Raw genomic sequence first — 18,776 nt, 5'->3', positions numbered from 1 at the left:
AGTTAACATACAATACAATACAACAAGATTGTCCAGGTTCTTCAGTAGTAACCAAAAACGATAGCGTTGGTCGGTTGATCTCATCATCCTCCCTTTTAGCTGTGTGTGTGTAAATTCGTAAGGGACTAAACTGCTGACGTCATCGGTCCCTAGACTTACACACTACTTAAACTAACTTATGCTAAGAACGACATACAGACCCATGCCTGAGTGAGAACTCGAACCTCCGCCGGGAGGATCCGCGCAATCCGTGACATGGCGCCTCAAACCACGCTGCCATTCCGCGCGGCCACTTTTAGCTGAAGGATGTTAAGCTCATTAGGAAGACATATTGACATTTTCCACTATCACAGAAGATTGATCAGTGGTAGTTATCAAGCTTCCTTTTACACCCTAAAGATCCAAGGTGGTTGGACGTCTGATCACGTGATCTTCCAATCATACCTTCTAAATCTGTTTTCCCTTGCTATCCAATAGCAGACTCCTAGCCCAGTAGAACTATAGTGTGTATGTGTGTATGTGTGTGTGTGTGTGTGTGTGTGTGTGTGTGTGTGTGTGTGTGTATGTGCCGGTTTCTCGCAAGGCATTCACTACATACACCCCTCCCAGCCATTTCTGCGGTAGATCGAACATATTTCTCTCAGTCCAGTGCATAGTTCTTCACAATAGTGTCAGATAAGTACATTGCCGAATTATGACTGGTATCCACAAAGAATATTATCCCACTAATCCTAAGAAAAAGAGTAAATGTGTCAAACAGACTTAAGTCATTCTTCACTAAAGAAAGTACATCTTTACGCGCAGTTAATTTGTTGTGTGTATGAAAAAGAAAACTGAAAATGGAAGAGATCAAAATCAAAAATAGCAAATCTGCAATATATGGCGTAGAAAACTGCCACAAAGGTAGAATATACTGTACAACTGGAAAAAGAAGAAGCTATTGCAAATGTGCAAGCAAGGTTTACATACTGCTTTAAACACAGTGTGCGAGATCTGGCTATGACAATCGAATATAAAGTGTCTGCATTTACAGTCAACGGCAATGGCGGAATCAATGGAAACAAGAATATGGATCTGCTTAAAAAATTGTTATATTCTATCTTACAGTGTTAGCCTGGATGTTGTTCACCTAGCAACAGAACAGAGGTTTGTGGAGTTCAAAACCGATGGAATAACAATAGTTAATGGACACTAATTTAACAAAATCGGAATCATTTAGTTCTATGCAGATATTTTGCAACTATGTGGAGTAGAAGTGTTGTCAATATATACCCAGGAAGATGGGCATGATTTAAAACTAGAGTTATGCAGGAGATAGGTGGCAAAATTAAAATCCCCAAATGCTTTCACCCAGGAGAACTGCAGGAAGGTGCGGAGCTAATTAACAAAGCCTTAAGAAAACATATTTTACAGAATGAGAACCAGCTATGGTCTAGAATTCGAGGATATACCTACTTTGCATTTGTAAAATTACTGGCTGGAAAAGAAAATGGCAGATTCAGATGTAGATTTAAATTGTAAGTTAAAAATTAGTCTGTATGTTATTAAAACTACACCAAGTAACAATAAAGAATTTTTTCTGGGTGTAAACGTACATGATAGAATTAATAATTAATTGTGTTGCCCGATGTGATCCCAGTCGCCAGCGTGTTGAGTAGCAAAGTCTAGGGTTTTCAAACGAATCTGAGGCGGCTTATCACAAAAAAAAGTTCAAATTTGTGTGAAATCTTATGGGAATTAACTGCTAAGGTCATCAGTCCCTAAGCTTACACACTACTTAACCTAAATTATCCTAAGGACAAACACACACACCCATGCCCGTGGGAGGACTCGAACCTCCGCCGGGACCAGCCGCACAGTCCATGACTGCAGCGCCATCAGACCACTCGGCTAATCCCGCGCGGAGGCTTGTCACCCCCGCGGCTTCCCCCCCCCCCCCTTCCACATGACGGCGGTTCGAGTCCTCCCTCGGGCATTGGTGTGTGTGTCGCCCTTCAGCTGGAAACCCAGTTTTAAGCGAAGAAGGGAAAGCAGAAAGGTGGAAGGAGTATATAGAGGGTCTATACAAAGGCGATGTACTTGAGGACAATATTATGGAAATGGAAGAGGATGTAGATGAAGATAAAATGGGAGATACGATACTGCGTGAAGAGTTTGACAGAGCACTGAAAGCCCAGAGTCGAAACAAGGCCCCCGGAGTAGACAACATTCCATTAGAACTACTGACGGCCTTGGGAGAGCCAGTCCTGACAAAACTCTACAATCTGGTGAGCAAGATGTATGAAACAGGCGAAATTCCCTCAGACTTCAAGAAGAATATAATAATTCCAATCCCAAAGAAAGCAGGTGTTGACAGATGTGAAAATTACCGAACTATCAGTTTAATAAGTCACAGCTGCAAAATACTAACGCGAATTCTTTACAGACGAATGCAAAAACTAGTAGAAGCCAACCTCGGGGAAGATCAGTTTGGATTCCGTAGAAATATTGGAACACGTGAGGCAATACTGACCCTACGACTTATCTTAGAAGCTAGATTAATGAAGGGCAAACCTACGTTTCTAGCATTTGTAGACTTAGAGAAAGCTTTTGACAGTGCTGACTGGAATACTCTCTTTCAAATTCTGAAGGTGGCACGGGTAAAATACAGGGAGCGAAAGGCTATTTGCAATTTGTACAGAAACCAGATGGTAGTTTTAAGGGTCGAGGGACATGAAAGGGAAGCAGTGGTTGGGAAGGGAGTGAGACAGGGTTGTAGTCTCTCCCCGATGTTATTCAATCAGTATATTGAGCAAGCAGTGAAGGAAACAAAAGAAAAATTCGGAGTAGGTATTAAAATCCATGGAGAAGAAATAAAAACTTTGAGGTTCGCCGATGACATTGTAATTCTGTCAGAGACAGCAAAGGACTTGGAAGAGCAGTTGAATGGAATGGATAGTGTCTTGAAAGGAGGATATAAGATGAACATCAACAAAAGTAAAACGAGGATAATGGAATGTAGTCGAATTAAGTCGGGTGATGCTGAGGTAATTAGATTAGGAAATGAGACACTTAAAGTAGTAAAGGAGTTTTGCTATTTGGGGGGCAAAATAACTGATGATGGTCGAAGTAGAGAAGATATAAAATGTAGACTGGCAATGGCAAGGAAAGCGTTTCTGAAGAAGAGAAATTTGTTAACATCGAGTATAGGTTTAAGTGTCAGGAAGTCATTTTTGAAAGTATTTGTATGGAGTGTAGCCATGTATGTATGGAGTGTAGCCATGTATGGAAGTGAAATATGGACGATAAATAGTATGGAGTGTAGCCATGTATGGAAGTGAAATATGGACGATAAATAGTTTGGACAAGAAGAGAATAGAAGCTTTCGAAATGTGGTGCTACCGAAGAATGCTGAAGATTAGATGGGTAGATCACATAACTAATGAGGAGGTATTGAATAGAATTGGGGAGAAGAGGAGCTTGTGGCACAACTTGACTAGAAGAAGGGATCGGTTGGTAGCACATGTTCTGAGACATCGAGGGATCACCAATTTACTATTGGAGGGCAGCGTGGAGGGTAAAAATCGTAGAGGGAGACCAAAAGATGAATACACTAAGCAGATTCAGAAGGATGTAGGTTGCGGTACGTACTGGGAGATGAAGAAGCTTGCACAGGATAGAGTAGCATGGAGAGCTGCATCAAACCAGTCTCAGGACTGAAGACCACAACAACAACAAGTAGTGTGTAAGCTTAGGGACCGATGACCTCAGTAGTTTGGTCCCATAATACATTACCACAAATTTCCAAAAATTTCCTACGATTATGTGACCATTCTGGCTGATCAGGTCGATCCCATTGTGCAATGCATGTTCCCCAATAGCAGTTATGTGTTCTAAGACGACAGATGGCTGTTCACACAGCGCCAGAACTGATTTTGTGAGTACTAGGATGAACTGTGGCGTCTCTGTTGGCTACCACAGTCACCAGACCTCAACACTATTGAGCCTTTGTGGCCTACTTTGCGAAGAAGGGTACGCGATCGGTATCCACGTTCATCGTCATTGCTTAAACTTTGGTACAATTTTACGAGAAGAAATGTAAAAGATTTCCTTGAAAAGCACACGGGACCTGTACGCTATTCTCCTTAAGTAATAGAACCCACTATGTCTCTTTCGATAGCCAGTGTTCATCAGAGACAGGAATATCTTCAGGATGCCCACTGAAGTGTGATAGGACCGCTGTTATTTCCTATATACATGACCTGGAGGACAGGGTGGGGAGCAATCTGCGATTGTTTTCTGATGACTATGTGATGTATGGGAAGGTGTCGAAATCAAGTACTGTAGGAGGATACAAAATGGCTTAGACGAAATTTCTAGTCGTTGTAATGAATGGCAACTACATAATGTGACCAAAAGTATCCGGACACGTGACTGAAAATGACTTACAAGTTCGTGGCGCCCTCTACTGGTAACGTTGGAATTACTATGGTGTTGGCCCCACTTAGCCATGATGACAGCTTCCACTCTCGCAGGCATACGTTCAATCTGGTGCTTGAAAGTTTCTTGGGGAATGGCAGCCCATTCTTCACGGAGTGCTGTACTGTGGAGAGGTATCGATGTCGGTCGGTGAGGCCTGTCACGTAGTCAGCGTTCCAAAAAAATTCCAGAGGTATTCTATAGGATTCACATCAGGACTCTGTGCAGGCCAGTCCATTACAGGGATGTTATTGTCGTGTAACCACTCCGCCACAGGCCATGCATTATGAACAGGTGCTCGATCGTGTTGAAAGATGCAATCGCCATCCCCGAATCCCTCTTCAACATTAGGAAGCAACAAGGTGCTTGAATCATCAATGTACACCGGTGCAGTGATAGTGCCACGCAAAAGAGTAAGGGGTGCAAGCCCCCTCCATGAAAAACACAACCACACCATAACCCCAACGCCTCCGAATTATACTGTTGGCACTACACACGCTGGCAGATGGCGTTCAACGGACATTTGCCATACCCCTACCTTGCCATCGGATCGCCACATTGTGTACTCCACACAACTCCACACTCCACACAACGTTTTTCCAGTGTTCAATAGTCCACTGTTTACACTCCTTATTCTAAGCGAGGCGTCGTTTGGCAATTACCGGGGTGATGTGTGGCTTATGAGCAGTCGCTCGACCATGAAATCCAAGTTTTCTCACCTCCCGCCTAACTGTCATAGTACTTGCAGTGGAACCTGATGCAGTTTGGAATTCCTCTGTGATGGTCTGGATAGATGTCTGCCTATTACACGTTACGACCCTCTTCAATTGTCGGCGGTCTCTATAAGTCAGCAGACGAGGTCGGCCTGTACGCTTTGTTGCTGTATGTGTCCCTTCACGTTTCTACATCACTATTACATCGGAAACAGTGGACCTAGGGATGTTTAGAAGTGTGGAAATCTCTTGTACAGACGTATGACACAAGTGACACCCAATCACCTGATTACGTTCGAAGTCCGTGAGTTAGGCGGAGCACCCCATTCTGCTCTCTCACGATGTCAAATGAGTGCCGAGGTCACTTGTATGGCAGTAGGTGGCAACAGAATGCACCTAATATGAAAAACGTATGTTTTTGGGGGTGTACGGATACTTTTGATCACATAGTGCAGCTCTAAATGTAGAAAAATGCAATTTAATGCAATTAGTAGCATAAAAAGTCCCATTATTTTCGAATACAGCAATAGGAGTTTGCTGCTTGACATAGTGATGTTAATTAAATATGTGGGCGTAACGTTGCAAAGCGATATTACATAGAAAGGACTCTAATAGGGAAGGCGAACGGTCATCTTGGGTTTATTGGGAGAATTTAGGGAAAGTGTGGTTCATCTGTTGGGGAGACCCCATATAGGACGCTAGTGCTACTTATTCTTGAGCGCTGTTCGAATATTTGTGCTACATACAAGGTCTGGTTAAATGAAAACATCGAAGCAATTCAGAGACGGACTGCTGTATTTGTTACAGGTAGGTTTGGACAACACAATGTTACGGAGATGCTTCGGGAACTCAAATGGGACTCCTTGGAGGGATGGCAACGTTATTATCGGACAACATTAGTATGCAAATACACTTGAAGCTGACTGCAAAATGATTGTACTGCCACCAACACACATTTCGCGTAAGGATCACGAAGATATTATTGATCAGGGTTGATAAGCAGGTGTATGTACAATCGTTTTTCCCTCGCTCAGCTAGTGGAATACTAAAGGAAATAACTAGTTATAGTTTAGGGTACTCTTCGTCACACACCGTACGGTTAGTTGCGGAGTATGTATGTACTGTAGATACAGACATAGACTAGGCATGGTAATGTGACGTGTTTTCGGAGTTCCCATATTTTTGTCCACCTCCTGAATTTTGTCTGTGATTTCCATGAACCACCTGAGAAAAACTCCGGGGAGGTTCTGCCGAAAATAGCAAGACCGCCTTCCTTCGCCCAATCCGTGTTTGTCCTTCCTGCCTACGGTGTAGACTCGAAGGGAGGTTTAAACTTTAATGTCCCTTCTTGATCACAAATCGCTTACTCGTCTACCGCAACAAAAATGATAGTTGAAGGGACTGGCAGATGGACTTGAACGTAAATAAATGTAACGCACTGCGCAAAAGTAGGGGAGGAATCTGTTACTGTTTGTGTACACTACTGGCGACGATAAAACACTGGAAAGAGTAACAATCTTGAACCCTAGTAGTAATTGTCCGTAGCAAGCTAAAGTGGAATGACCACATAAAACAAATTGGAGAAAAAGCTGATATCAGGCTGATGTTCAGTGGAAGAATCTTAAGGAAATGTAATTCATCCATGAAAAAAGTATTCTTAAGTCTTGCTCATTAGTCTGGGACATTCACCAGGTATAACTGATAGCTGGACAGAGAAGTTTATAAAGAAGAGCGGTGCACTTCGTCATGAAATCGTTTAGAAAGCGCGACAGTGTTATGGCGACTCTAGTGGCTGGTGCTACGAAAGACGCTTTCTGTATCATGAAGGTGCTTAATGTTGAAATTTCGAAAGCGTACTTTTCAAGAAGTGTCGAAAAACATACTACTTTTTCCTGTATGTCGCGTAAAATGATCACAAGGAGACATCAGAGCTCATACGAGGGTTGTTCGCAATGGAACGGGGATATGGAAGGAAGAAATGATGATACGAGTAGTAGCATCTACATCTACATCCACACGGATACTCCGCAAATCACATTTAAGTGCCTGGCAGAGGGTTCATCGAACCATCTTCACAATTCTCTATTATTCCAATCTCATACAGCGCACGGAACGAATGAACACCTATACCTTTCCGTACGAGCTCTGATTTCCCTTATTTTATCGTGGTGATCGTTCCTCCCATTGTAGGTCGGTGTCAACGAAATATTTTCGCATTCGGAGGAGAAAGTTGGTGATTGGAATTTCGTGAAAAGAATCCGTCGCAACGAAAAATGCCTTTCTGTTAACGATTTCCAGCCCAACTCCTGTATCATTTCTGTGACACTCTCTCCCATATTTCGCGATAATACAAAACGTGCTGCCTTTCTTTGAACTTTTTCAATATACTCCGTCAGTCCTATCTGGTAAGGATCCCACACCGCTCAGCAGTATTCTAAAAGAGGACGGACAAGCGTAGTGTAGGCAATCTCCTTAGTAGGTCTGTTACATGTTCTAAGTGTCCTGCCAATAAAACGCAGTCTTTGGTTAGCCTTCCCCACAACGTTTTCTATGTGTTCCTTCCAATTTAAGTTGTTCTAATTGTAATACGTAAGTATTTAGTTGAATTTACGGCTTATAGATTAGACTGATTTATCGTGTAATCGAAGTTTAATGAGTTCCTTTTAGCACTCATGTAGATGACCTCACACTTTTCTTTATTCTCCGCCCCATACCTTAAGGCGGCTTGTGGAATACAGCTGTAGAAACAAATCTGTGACGATTAAACACTGTATTTACCTCGTACCTCAACGAATTGTGAAAACGGTGAGAACACAGTCCTTCCACAGGAATTTGTGTTCTGAGTTTTCGTCGATTGTCATTCCGTACCTTACCATTAGCATCAGTGTAGATCCACCTGTGACATAGAGGGGTGCTGATACTGCAGATCACTCTTGCTTGTTTGTTCTCGGCTCTAGCTAAATTTTATCTACAGCTGTCCTTGTTGAGCCACATTAAATTTAACTTGTGATAGTATCGCTGTTTTTCGCTGATGTCACTTGCTTCTCATGTCGCTAGAGTTTCACAGTGATAAGGTTCTTGGTGAGAAATAAACTGACACGACCAGAATTCAGTCACTCACTTTAGCGGACAGTGTCTCGAATGCTTCCAACTGAAACTCTTAAAATATTCGATTTCCAAGGAACGCTCGTGAATCACAACGGTGTCGCACTTCCGCGTGGTGCATTGTGTTCACTGCCGACGACGAAAGCGCATTGGAAGCCCTGTTTTGAACAAAGGGTTCATCCTAGTCGTTCGTATGATCCAAGGGTTTCACATGTGAAGAAACTCGGTACAGACCTGAATAGCCGTATCTGTGTCATTTTATATCTCCTGAAGGAAATAAACGAGATGAGTTTGAAGCAAGCAGGAATTTATGCTGCTTCCTGACGAGGAGAGAGTAGCTCTCCAAGTAAGTCGTAACTAAACCATGTGTGCTCAATAATCCCAGAATAAACTGACGATAGCAGCAGAGACATGTCACTTATAGCATATATTCTGCCTACAGTTCGTATAATCACACTAATTATGCCCCGTAATTAGGTTGAACCCAAGCTTTGCCATATGGGAGCATCTTAATCACGTATCCTCCTTCCTTTCAAGTGTATTTATTACTTTTATTTCCTCAACGTGACGTTTTTATCGTGTAGGTGAGTACAAATCGTGCTATTGCAGAGTAGGTTCGTGTTTGTGGATAATCATGATAACGGAAGGGTTTTAGATTGGTAAAATGGTGCCGATGTATGTAACAGAGTTCTTGAGTAATACAAAAGGGTCTCCAGGGCTTAACAGCATCATCCAACGGGTGGATTTCCATCAGTAGTGACAGATGCTTTCATTCAGGGCCACATCTACAGATTCCAACGCTTTGGGCCATTTCGAAAGAGATTTTGCAATAACTAACTCGCAAAATACCATTTGTATTAATTTTCGAATGAAAAACCTGAAAAACGGCCTTCAAGATGTATTGTTCAATTATATAAATTTTACGATTGAATTAGTAATTTGTGTGGTGATGGGAGTTAGAAAAGCAAAAGAACTGAAATAATTAAGTTATTCAACACGATGTATTATCATCGCTATGAGGAAGTATTTCATTTTTTCTTGAAAATAACGGAAATAGTAATTCATAGCGATGTTAATAAGTCGAGTTGAATACCTTAAAGCGAAGAAAAGTTGAGACTCTTGTACATACAAAAGTAAGATTTCAGTTTTAAGAACAACATATCTTAACTACAACCATGTGAGACAAATGCAAGATAAGAAAAGGAATGAACCAATCAAGCAAATTTTACTTGTACTTAATAGTAATATGATTCTCAATAAATGAGCCTTATTCGCTAATTCGTTTCCATCTATACTTTCTGTCAATGAAACTACTTATAGTAGAATCTTAGTTTAGCTGCCTTAAAACACCACTTTCAATACCGAGCGAAGCCAAAATTTCCCAATAAATGGTTCAAATGGCTCTGAGCACTATGGGACTTAACTTCTGAGGTCATCAGTCCCCTAGAACTTAGAACTTCTTAAACCTAACTAACCTAAGGACATCACAAACATCCATGCCCGAGGCAGGATTCGAACCTGCGATAGTAGCGGTCGTGCGGTTCCAGACTGCAGCGCCTAGAACCGCTCGGCCACCACGGCCGGCCTTTCCCACTAAAAGTTCATATGGTTTGCTTGACTATGTTATGACATTACGAGTCACTAAGCTCTCTATCAGACGCAGGGCGTCGTAAGACATTTCCTGCGTTACGCGCAATATCTCCTTAACGAATAACGTTACTTGAAAGCTCCAAGTGGAGAACACCCGTTATGTGACAGAAAGCAAAAAAATTTATGGCTCCTGGTTTGGTTGAAATAAGATGTGAAAGATATCGTCTTTCCGCGAAATCGAAGTCACTTTAATCTGACAAATTTCCGTTAATGATTCTTTTGATAGTCTTAACGATTTTACCAATTAAAGCGTCACGCGTTTGACCAGCCACCACTGATCATCTGACCGAGCGAGGTGGCGCAGTGGTTAGCACACTGGACTCGCATTCGGGAGGACGACGGTTCAATCCCACGTCCGGCCATCCTGATTTAGGTTTTCCGTGATTTCCCTAAATCGCTCCAGGCAAATGGCGGGATGGTTCCTTTGAAAGGGCACGGCCGACTTCCTTCCCCATCCTTCCCTAATCCGATGAGACCTATAACCTCGCAGTTTGGTCTCTTCCCCCAAACAACCCAACCCAACTGATCATCTGACACTATGGAAGGGGAGTTTCGCTGCTCAGTGCTGAGTTGATTCGTATAAGGTGTCCAGTGAAATACTCAGCCAAATAACCCCATACAAAATAATTACGCTTTTACTATTATAACAGGATCCGCGTTGCAGCATTAAGTGAAAATTTTTCGTTTAAAATTTTTGTGGTGCTGTCCATTTGGAGATGTGTAGTCGTAGGCTGCAGCCCTCAAGCACATTACGACCTAGGGGCCACTCTCACTGGCCTAACACTGGAGATGAAGAGATTTTCCAGCATCAGGAATAGAATTCACCAGCGTCACCTACACCACAGTGTCACCTTTCATCAACATTTGTCCACAATTTTCGCCGTATACTGGCTGCTGTGTGTTACATCAAGCATCCACTTACAAGGGGAGGCCATAACGTTTGGATCGCGGATTTACTGTAAACTTCGTACACCCGTAGTACTCCATGAGGACAACAAAACGTGTAAGCAGGAGCGCGTACTTCTCAAGCGTTACTGAGAAAATCGCAAGATAATTTCGGTCGTCAAATATATGTCAGTGCGTGGCCATTTTTACCCTGGAGCGGCTGTAGCTGAGTGGTGCCGGTACGGTAGCTCAGCGTGTTCAATCAATGCGTTAGCAACCCATGCTGATAAAAAAACTGAGCGAACGGGTCAACGAACAAGCTGAACGGTAGTCAGCGGACGTCCGCCCTCAACAAATTCAACGAACGATATAGAACAAAATGTTTTATAAAAAACTTTTATTAAATTTACAATGTTAGTTATCAGTCTACTTATTTTTATTATCGCAAATAATATAATATTCATAACTATCGACTAGTAAACGACCAAACGCATAAAGTGATACTGAAAATGTATGCTTGTCCGTGTCTTCAAAACTGTTCGTATTTAATCGAAAGAGAAAGAGAAATTGCTTCTCGGAAGACGCTATTAAAATACACTCGATACTGCATAACCAATTATCAGCGCCGATTTTTAAGGAAATACTACGTCATGCATGGTTTGCTTCCAAACTATCGTCTGAAAGAGAGGTTTGTTTTTCCACGGAAAACGTCAAAGGCCTTGCGTATGCGGAAACATAGCATTTATTCAATGCAGCTGGTGCCGTTTGACTTTATGTTTTCCATGTTTTTTACGAAAAATCCCATCCTGCAACTTGTACTCGTAATGTCAAAAGCGACGATTAATTGTACATCTTTCGAAAGCCGTCTGTGCCTCCTTGCTCCGTCCTTCATTGGTTATTTTACTGCCTAGGTAGCAGAATTCCTTAACTTCATTGACTTCGTGACCATCAACCCTGATGTTAAGTTTCTCGCTGTTCTCATTTCTACTACTTCTCATTACCTTCGTCTTTCTCCGATTTACTCTCAAACCATACTGTGTACTCATTAGACTGTTCATTCCGTTCAGCAGATCATTTAATTCTTCTTCACTTTCAATCAGGATAGCAATGTCATCAGCGAATCGTATCATTGATATCCTTTCACCTTGTATTTTAATTCCACTCCTGAACCTTTCTTTTATTTCCATCATTGCTTCCTCGATGTACAGATTGAAGAGTAGGGGCGAAAGGCTACAGCCTTGTCTTACATCCTTCTTAATACGAGCACTTCGTTCTTGATCGTCCACTCTTATTATTCCCTCTTGGTTGTTGTACATATTGTACACGACCCGTCTCTCCCTATAGCTTACCCCTACTTTTTTCAGAATCTCGAACAGCTTGCACCATTTTTTATTGTCGAACGCTTTTTCCAGGTCGACAAATCCTATGAAAGTGTCTTGATTTTTCTTTAGCCTTGCTTCCATTATTAGCCGTAACGTCAGAATTGCCTCTCACGTCCCTTTACTTTTCCTAAAGCCAAACTGATCGTCACCTAGCGCATTCTCAATTTTCTTTTCCATTCTTCTGTATATTATTCTTGTAAGCAGCTTCGATGCATGAGCTGTTAAGCTGATTGTGCGATAATTTTAGCACTTGTCAGCTCTTGCCGTCTTCGGAATTGTGTGGATGATGCTTTTCCGAAAGTCAGATGGTATATCGCCAGACTCATATATTCTACACACCAACGTGAATAGTCGTTTTGTTGCCACTTCCCCCAATGGTTTTAGAAATTCTGATGGAATGTTATCTATCCCTTCTGCCTTATTTGACCGTAAGTCCTCCAAAGCTCTTTTAAATTCCGATTCTAATACTGGATCCCCTATCTCTTCTAAATCGACTCCTGTTTCTTCTTCTATCACATCAGACAAATCTTCACCCTCATAGAGGCTTTCAATGTATTCTTTCCACCTATCTGCTCTCTCCTCTGCATTTAACAGTGGAATTCCCGTTGCACTCTTAATGTTACCACCGTTGCTTTTAATGTCACCAAAGGTTGTTTTGACTTTCCTGTATGCTAAGTCTGTCCTTCCGACAATCATATCTTTTTCGATGTCTTCACATTTTTCCTGCAGCCATTTCGTCTTAGCTTCCCTGCACTTCCTATCTATTTCATTCCTCAGCGACGTGTATTTCTGTATTCCTGATTTTCCCGGAACATGTTTGTACTTCCTCCTTTCATCAATCAACTGAAGTATTTCTTCTGTTACCCATGGTTTCTTCGCAGTTACCTTCTTTGTACCTATGTTTTCCTTCCCAACTTCTGTGATGGCCCTTTTTAGAGATGTCCATTCCTCTTCAACTGTACTGCCTAATGCGCTATTCCTTATTGCTGTATCTATAGCGTTAGAGAACTTCAAACGTATCTCGTCATTACTTAGTACTTCCGTATCCCACTTCTTTGCGTATTGATTCTTCCTGACTAATGTCTTGAACTTCAGCCTACTCTTCATCACTACTATATTGTGATCTGAGTGTATATCTGCTCCTGGGTACGCCTTACAATCCAGTATCTGATTTCGGAATCTCTGTCTGACCATGATGTAATCTAATTGAAATCTTCCCGTATCTCCCGGCCTTTTCCAAGTATACCTCCTCCTCTTGTGATTCTTGAACAGGGTATTCGCTATTACTAGCTGAAACTTGTTACAGAACTCAATTAGTTTTTCTCCTCTTTCATTCCTTGTCCCAAGCCCATATTCTCCTGTAACCTTTTCTTCTATTCCTTCCCCTATAACTGCATTCCAGTCGCCCATGACTATTAGATTTTCGTCCCCCTTTACATACTGTATTACCCGTTCAATATCCTCATACACTTTCTCCATCTGTTCATCCGCATTATATCAATTGTAACATGAACAGTAAAGAAAACGACTCTGTTGAAAATTAAAAAAACTGACGAACGGAACTCGATCCAGCGATCCAGCGGCTTGGACGCCAAGCACTTCTTTTTTTTTTTTTTTTTTTTTTTTTTAATTGTTCTATTTCGTTCGTTGAATTTGTTCAGGGCGAACGTCGGATAACACCCGTTCACTTTGTTCGTTGATCCGATAGCTCAGTTTTTTTTATTAGAAACGGTAGATAACGCTCTGATCGAACACGCTGAGCTACCTTGCCGGCACCACTCGGCTGCAGCCGCTTCATGGTTAAAATGGCCACACACAGATATATATTTGACGACCGAAATTATCTTGCGATTTTCTCAGTAACGCTTGAGAAGTACGCGCTACTGTTTACACACTTTGTTGTCCTCGTGGAGTACTACGAGTGTACGAAGTTTGCAGTAAATCCGCGTTCCAAACGTCGTGACCTCCCCTTGTTTGGCAAACACGGAGGTTCCTTCTGGTGTGACTGTTTCAATAGCTGTTTCTGGTGCGACAGGTTTGTGTCACCTTCGGTCTGAGTGCGTGGGACCTGCAATACCTACACGGCGAGATCGCAGATAAAAGCACTTATCACGTGAACGAGTTCGCTCGTGGGTCAACTTGTTCGTCAAAACCGGCCTGGGCAGTGGCGGGTGCGCGCCGCGCGACTGGGAGGCAGCATCCAGGTTGCACCGTGGCAGTCGGGCCTCTGGGGTGCAGGTGGTTAAATGATAGCGCAACTTAGCGGCCACGAACAGATAACATCTCCGTTTTCCTGCCTGCCGAAGACGCTCCGCAATTAAGTGCTGCCTCTTACGCATTTACCGCGGGATCTGCCCTTCGCACCAAGAGCTCACGCCACACGCAGCCGCTGGAGCAACGAATACACAGAAACAACCGTCGATCACCCGTTACATAACTGCTAGTCCCACATGACTACTGGAGACAGGAGGAAAAGTTTCAAACTGAGGACGTATTTGCAAAGTAGGTAACAGAGACTTGTAGGCATTACAGCACGCTGAGAAATACAGAGGAAACAAAAGAGAAAATATTGAAAAGCTTAAGTGTGACGCATATTCACGAGCGGAGGGATTCGTACATCGGTGATATGCAGTTTATTGGAATGGAAATACGAATAGCGTGGCCAAATCGTGGGCGTCTGCTTGGTGTGGCTGTCCAAGGATGCTGCTATTTGCCGCGCGGGATTAGCCGAGCGGTTTAAAGCGCTGCAGTCATGGACTGTGCGGCTGGTCCCGGCGGAGGTTCGAATCCTCCTTCGGGCATGGGTGTGTGTGTTTGTCCTTAGGATAATTTAGGTTAGGTAATGTGTTAGCTTAGGACTGATGACCTTAGCAGTTAAGTCCCATAAGATTTCACACGCATTTGAACATTTTGCTGCTATTTGCCTGTATCACCCACTTGCTCAAAAAATGGCTCTGAGCAGTATGGAACTTAACATCTGAGGTCATCAGTCCCGTAGAACTTAGAACTACTTAAACGTAACCAACCTAAGCACATCCCACACACCTATGCCCGAGGCAGGATTCGAACATGCGACCGTAGCACATCCACTTGCTGTTAGCTGTATGTGATTAACGGTACTGGGGAGAGAGGATATCGCTTCTGTGACTGAATACAATGTCCTTCCCAGTGAAGCTAAACACTGTACTTTAAGTGTTATTAAATATAAGTCTTCGAAATGAATTGAACGCGTTACTTACATGGGCTTAAATTAGTATTCAAATAAGGCACAGTTTTTCTCTGAGAAATCACATTTATAACACGTGTAACTTTAGTAGCTAATGGTAATAAGGCATATCAACTCTTGGGATACTGTCGCACATTAGTATGCTTCAGGTTCGACTGATTTATTACAGCGAACAGATAAAGAGCCAAAGAACTGCTTTTATGACAGTTTACTATTTTCTTTTTGTAATTTCGACACGCCATTCCCTGAGAATACTGTAGCATCCACTCTACAAAAAGGGGATAATATTTTCACAACTCCTAATTCGATGATGTACTACCGTATTTCATGCACTTTGCACTCTATTCACTCATTCTATAAAATTAAAAGAAATCAGCGGGTATGCTAAGTTGTTTAGAAAACATTTCTTCACAAACTGGGCTAGAATGAATAAAGCGGAATTGGTAGACTCGGAAGTTTCAAATACTATTGTCAACTAACCAGTACGACGAAAACTGGTTTAAAAATATTAGTAATTGATGACCTTTTTAATCCATGTTATTAGGAAAGAGAATGAAACGTGGTGAAGGTTCTGTAATCGTATGACTGGTCATATTGTGTTTCTCAGTGTATTGTACAGCCAATCAGAAAGTAAAAGTACCTGTTAACACCTATAAAACCACTTTAGGTGGCTGTTTTCCTCAGTCTAAACAAACATTGTTCTCAACAAAGAATTGCTTTTACAGATGTGATGATATACTGCTCTCACTAATTGACTTGACGAATATTGCTTTCTTGAGATTATGGAAGAGTCAGCATGGCGCACAATATAGACTAACACGTTTTCCTCATCTCCACAATAGCCGAATTTCAGTTCTGTGGCGGTATTGGAGGCGGTATTAAAAAAGAAGAAAAAGAAAGCTGTTGGACTCTGCCAGCATCTCTCACGGAATTAGAACAATTTCTTTGCGAGAAACGATATTCCATCAATCACCTTCCAAGATATACGCATCGATGCTCAAGTGGCTTTTTAGGTAGGCCTATACATGTCGTGTTGACATTAATGTTTTCTAAGCTGTACGCTGTAATTCAATGGCCTACGAATGCCTACTTTGCTTTGTGTATACAACTTAAGTCAGCTGTCGGCTCGTTGTGTGATGTTTATCAAGCTAGTTAACCCTATAAGTGATACTGGTAAATATATATATATAGAACTCGTCATAAACCCTGCATAGTACTTTATGTAGAACCAACAATTGACTGTATTGGCATTACAATATTGGCAATAGTTTTTCTGATAGGCATGAAAATAGTTTTTATTTCTTTAAGTCTTTAGGCTTGAGAGATCAACGAACAAGTGAGTAATTGTATAAATATTTACCGATGGATCTGAGTCACTCGTCCTCTGAGATGGTTTTGTACTCAGCTGGCATTTGTCACTTGTGGATTTACTCTCCTGATATTCTGATACAAACGACGTTAAGTTCAATGCACAGTAACATTTCTTATATTAAAAAGTATAACATCAATACGAGAGTCGTTTGTAAGCATATTTATAACTAATTTTCTTTCTCGGCGCACATGTAAACAAATAGAGTGCTGTGAATTCAGTTGCTAGTTACATTTAATTTTTCTGATTATATGCTGTGAAATATTTCTTCTAATGAGAACGAACATTTCAGACACCGTTGTTTCACAAACTATCTCGGAAATGTTAGCCTCAGAGAGAGTATAAATTATTGGCGCAGATAGTGCACATGTAGAATGGTTACTAAAAATATGCAATAAGACGAAAATTGTTTATGCGTACACCTGAATATAATGGACTTATTGACTGCTCGTTTTTCGTTGGTTTTTATAGTGAGTGGGACCATACTGACATTCACGAATATTTGATTTAGATCTCTAAGAATTATCTCGTGGATGTGACAAAGTTCCATGGCAGATGAAGTTTTGGCTGATCGTGTAAAGAACTGCTGGGAAGAAGTTACAGAAGAGTACGCAGCAGATTCAGAATTTGGAGGAGACGCTAATGCAGATGATGTTGCTACTGTTTCTACACTTTGACTGGATTTTCTCATTTTGAGAAGACAGAAGGTGCGATCTGTTTTACTAGTTAAACAAAATTTTGAAACCAAGATCGTATAAATACTTCTTTATTTAAAACGACCGGTTTCGACAGACTTTGGTGTCATCTTCAGGTCTAAAAAAATCTTTTATTACGAAACGTATTCAACTGAGATCCGTCTTCAAATGAACATGTTTCATAACAAAAGATTTCTTAGAGCTGGGGATGACAGCGAAGTCTGTCGATATCGATAGCATTAAATAAAGAAATATTTATGCAATCTTGGTTTTAGAATGTTTTTAGTACTTTTGTATGTTCAAATGCTACTACAGTAACAGATGGTAACTGAGTAACACTGTGTCAAGTGGACCAGTGGGAGAAACGCCTATTGGAGATGGAGCACGTAGATTTTATTTATTTATTTCATTAACAGTACTGAGAAACCCACCGCCTTGAAATGTAAGGTGGGTCGGATGCTTCTGAATCTAATAGCAAAGACTTCACATTGTTACAGTCTTATTGGTATACAGTTATTAATGCTTTTTTTAAATAATGTAAAGAACATAATATATAAAGATTTCTCTGAGGTTACAGTGAAGTGAATGCTTAACAATTGTTAAAATGGTTCCATATAATTTGTTACTACCTAGTTGATGAGAATATAATTTATACAATGCAAATGTCAAAGAAAAATTAAAAAAAGGAAAATGTAACACAATGAGCATGGTTAAGAATAATTTGTAATATATAGAGGGAAGTGATATGCTGTATTTGGATGAGTAATACAGTCTAAGTAGCATGTTGGTTAGTAATGGCCTATTTCTCTTTATTCCAGATGAGAAGGTCTCGGTACAACCTCGAGCTATTCTCATCTGAAAAGGTTTGCGCTAATGTATGTTTGCACAGATTATACAGATTAAATGCTGATTGAGCACTTTATATATGGAATACATGAATTTTAGCGTCACATGAGAAATACACTTATGTTTGTAACTTGTTAGTTGAAATAGAATATAGTTCATTGCTACTTGAATGCTTTATTCCTTAAATAACATTTCTGATATATGAAATACCACGTAGAGTAGCCTGCTTTCCAACGGTTTTTAAGAAAGTTGTGGAAGTGAGTTAGATACTGAAGTGGCAGCAAATAAGTATTTATATACATGGCTGCATGTTTGTAAACCACAGCGGTTTGGGAAATGTCTTCCCCCTGAGGGCATAGATTTACTGACTGAAGTTATTGTTGTTTCCTCCAGATTTGTTTCAGTTTTTTCAGCACAGATGCTGTGCTCTTGATTCATTGGAATGGA

At 41.2% G+C, this 18,776-nt stretch overlaps 1 protein-coding gene across 2 annotated transcripts in view; it reads left to right on the top strand.

The window, feature by feature from the left end:
• Positions 1–18,776, top strand: part of LOC124555739 (neurogenic locus protein delta) — a 1,375,052-nt gene that overhangs the window by 800,600 nt on the left and 555,676 nt on the right. The window lies entirely within an intron of this gene.

Source organism: Schistocerca americana, chromosome X (genome assembly GCF_021461395.2).
Source record: "Schistocerca americana isolate TAMUIC-IGC-003095 chromosome X, iqSchAmer2.1, whole genome shotgun sequence".
Classification (NCBI taxonomy): domain Eukaryota; kingdom Metazoa; phylum Arthropoda; class Insecta; order Orthoptera; family Acrididae; genus Schistocerca; species Schistocerca americana.
Note: the sequence above shows the minus strand (reverse complement) of the source record. Positions and strands in the feature narration are given on the sequence as shown.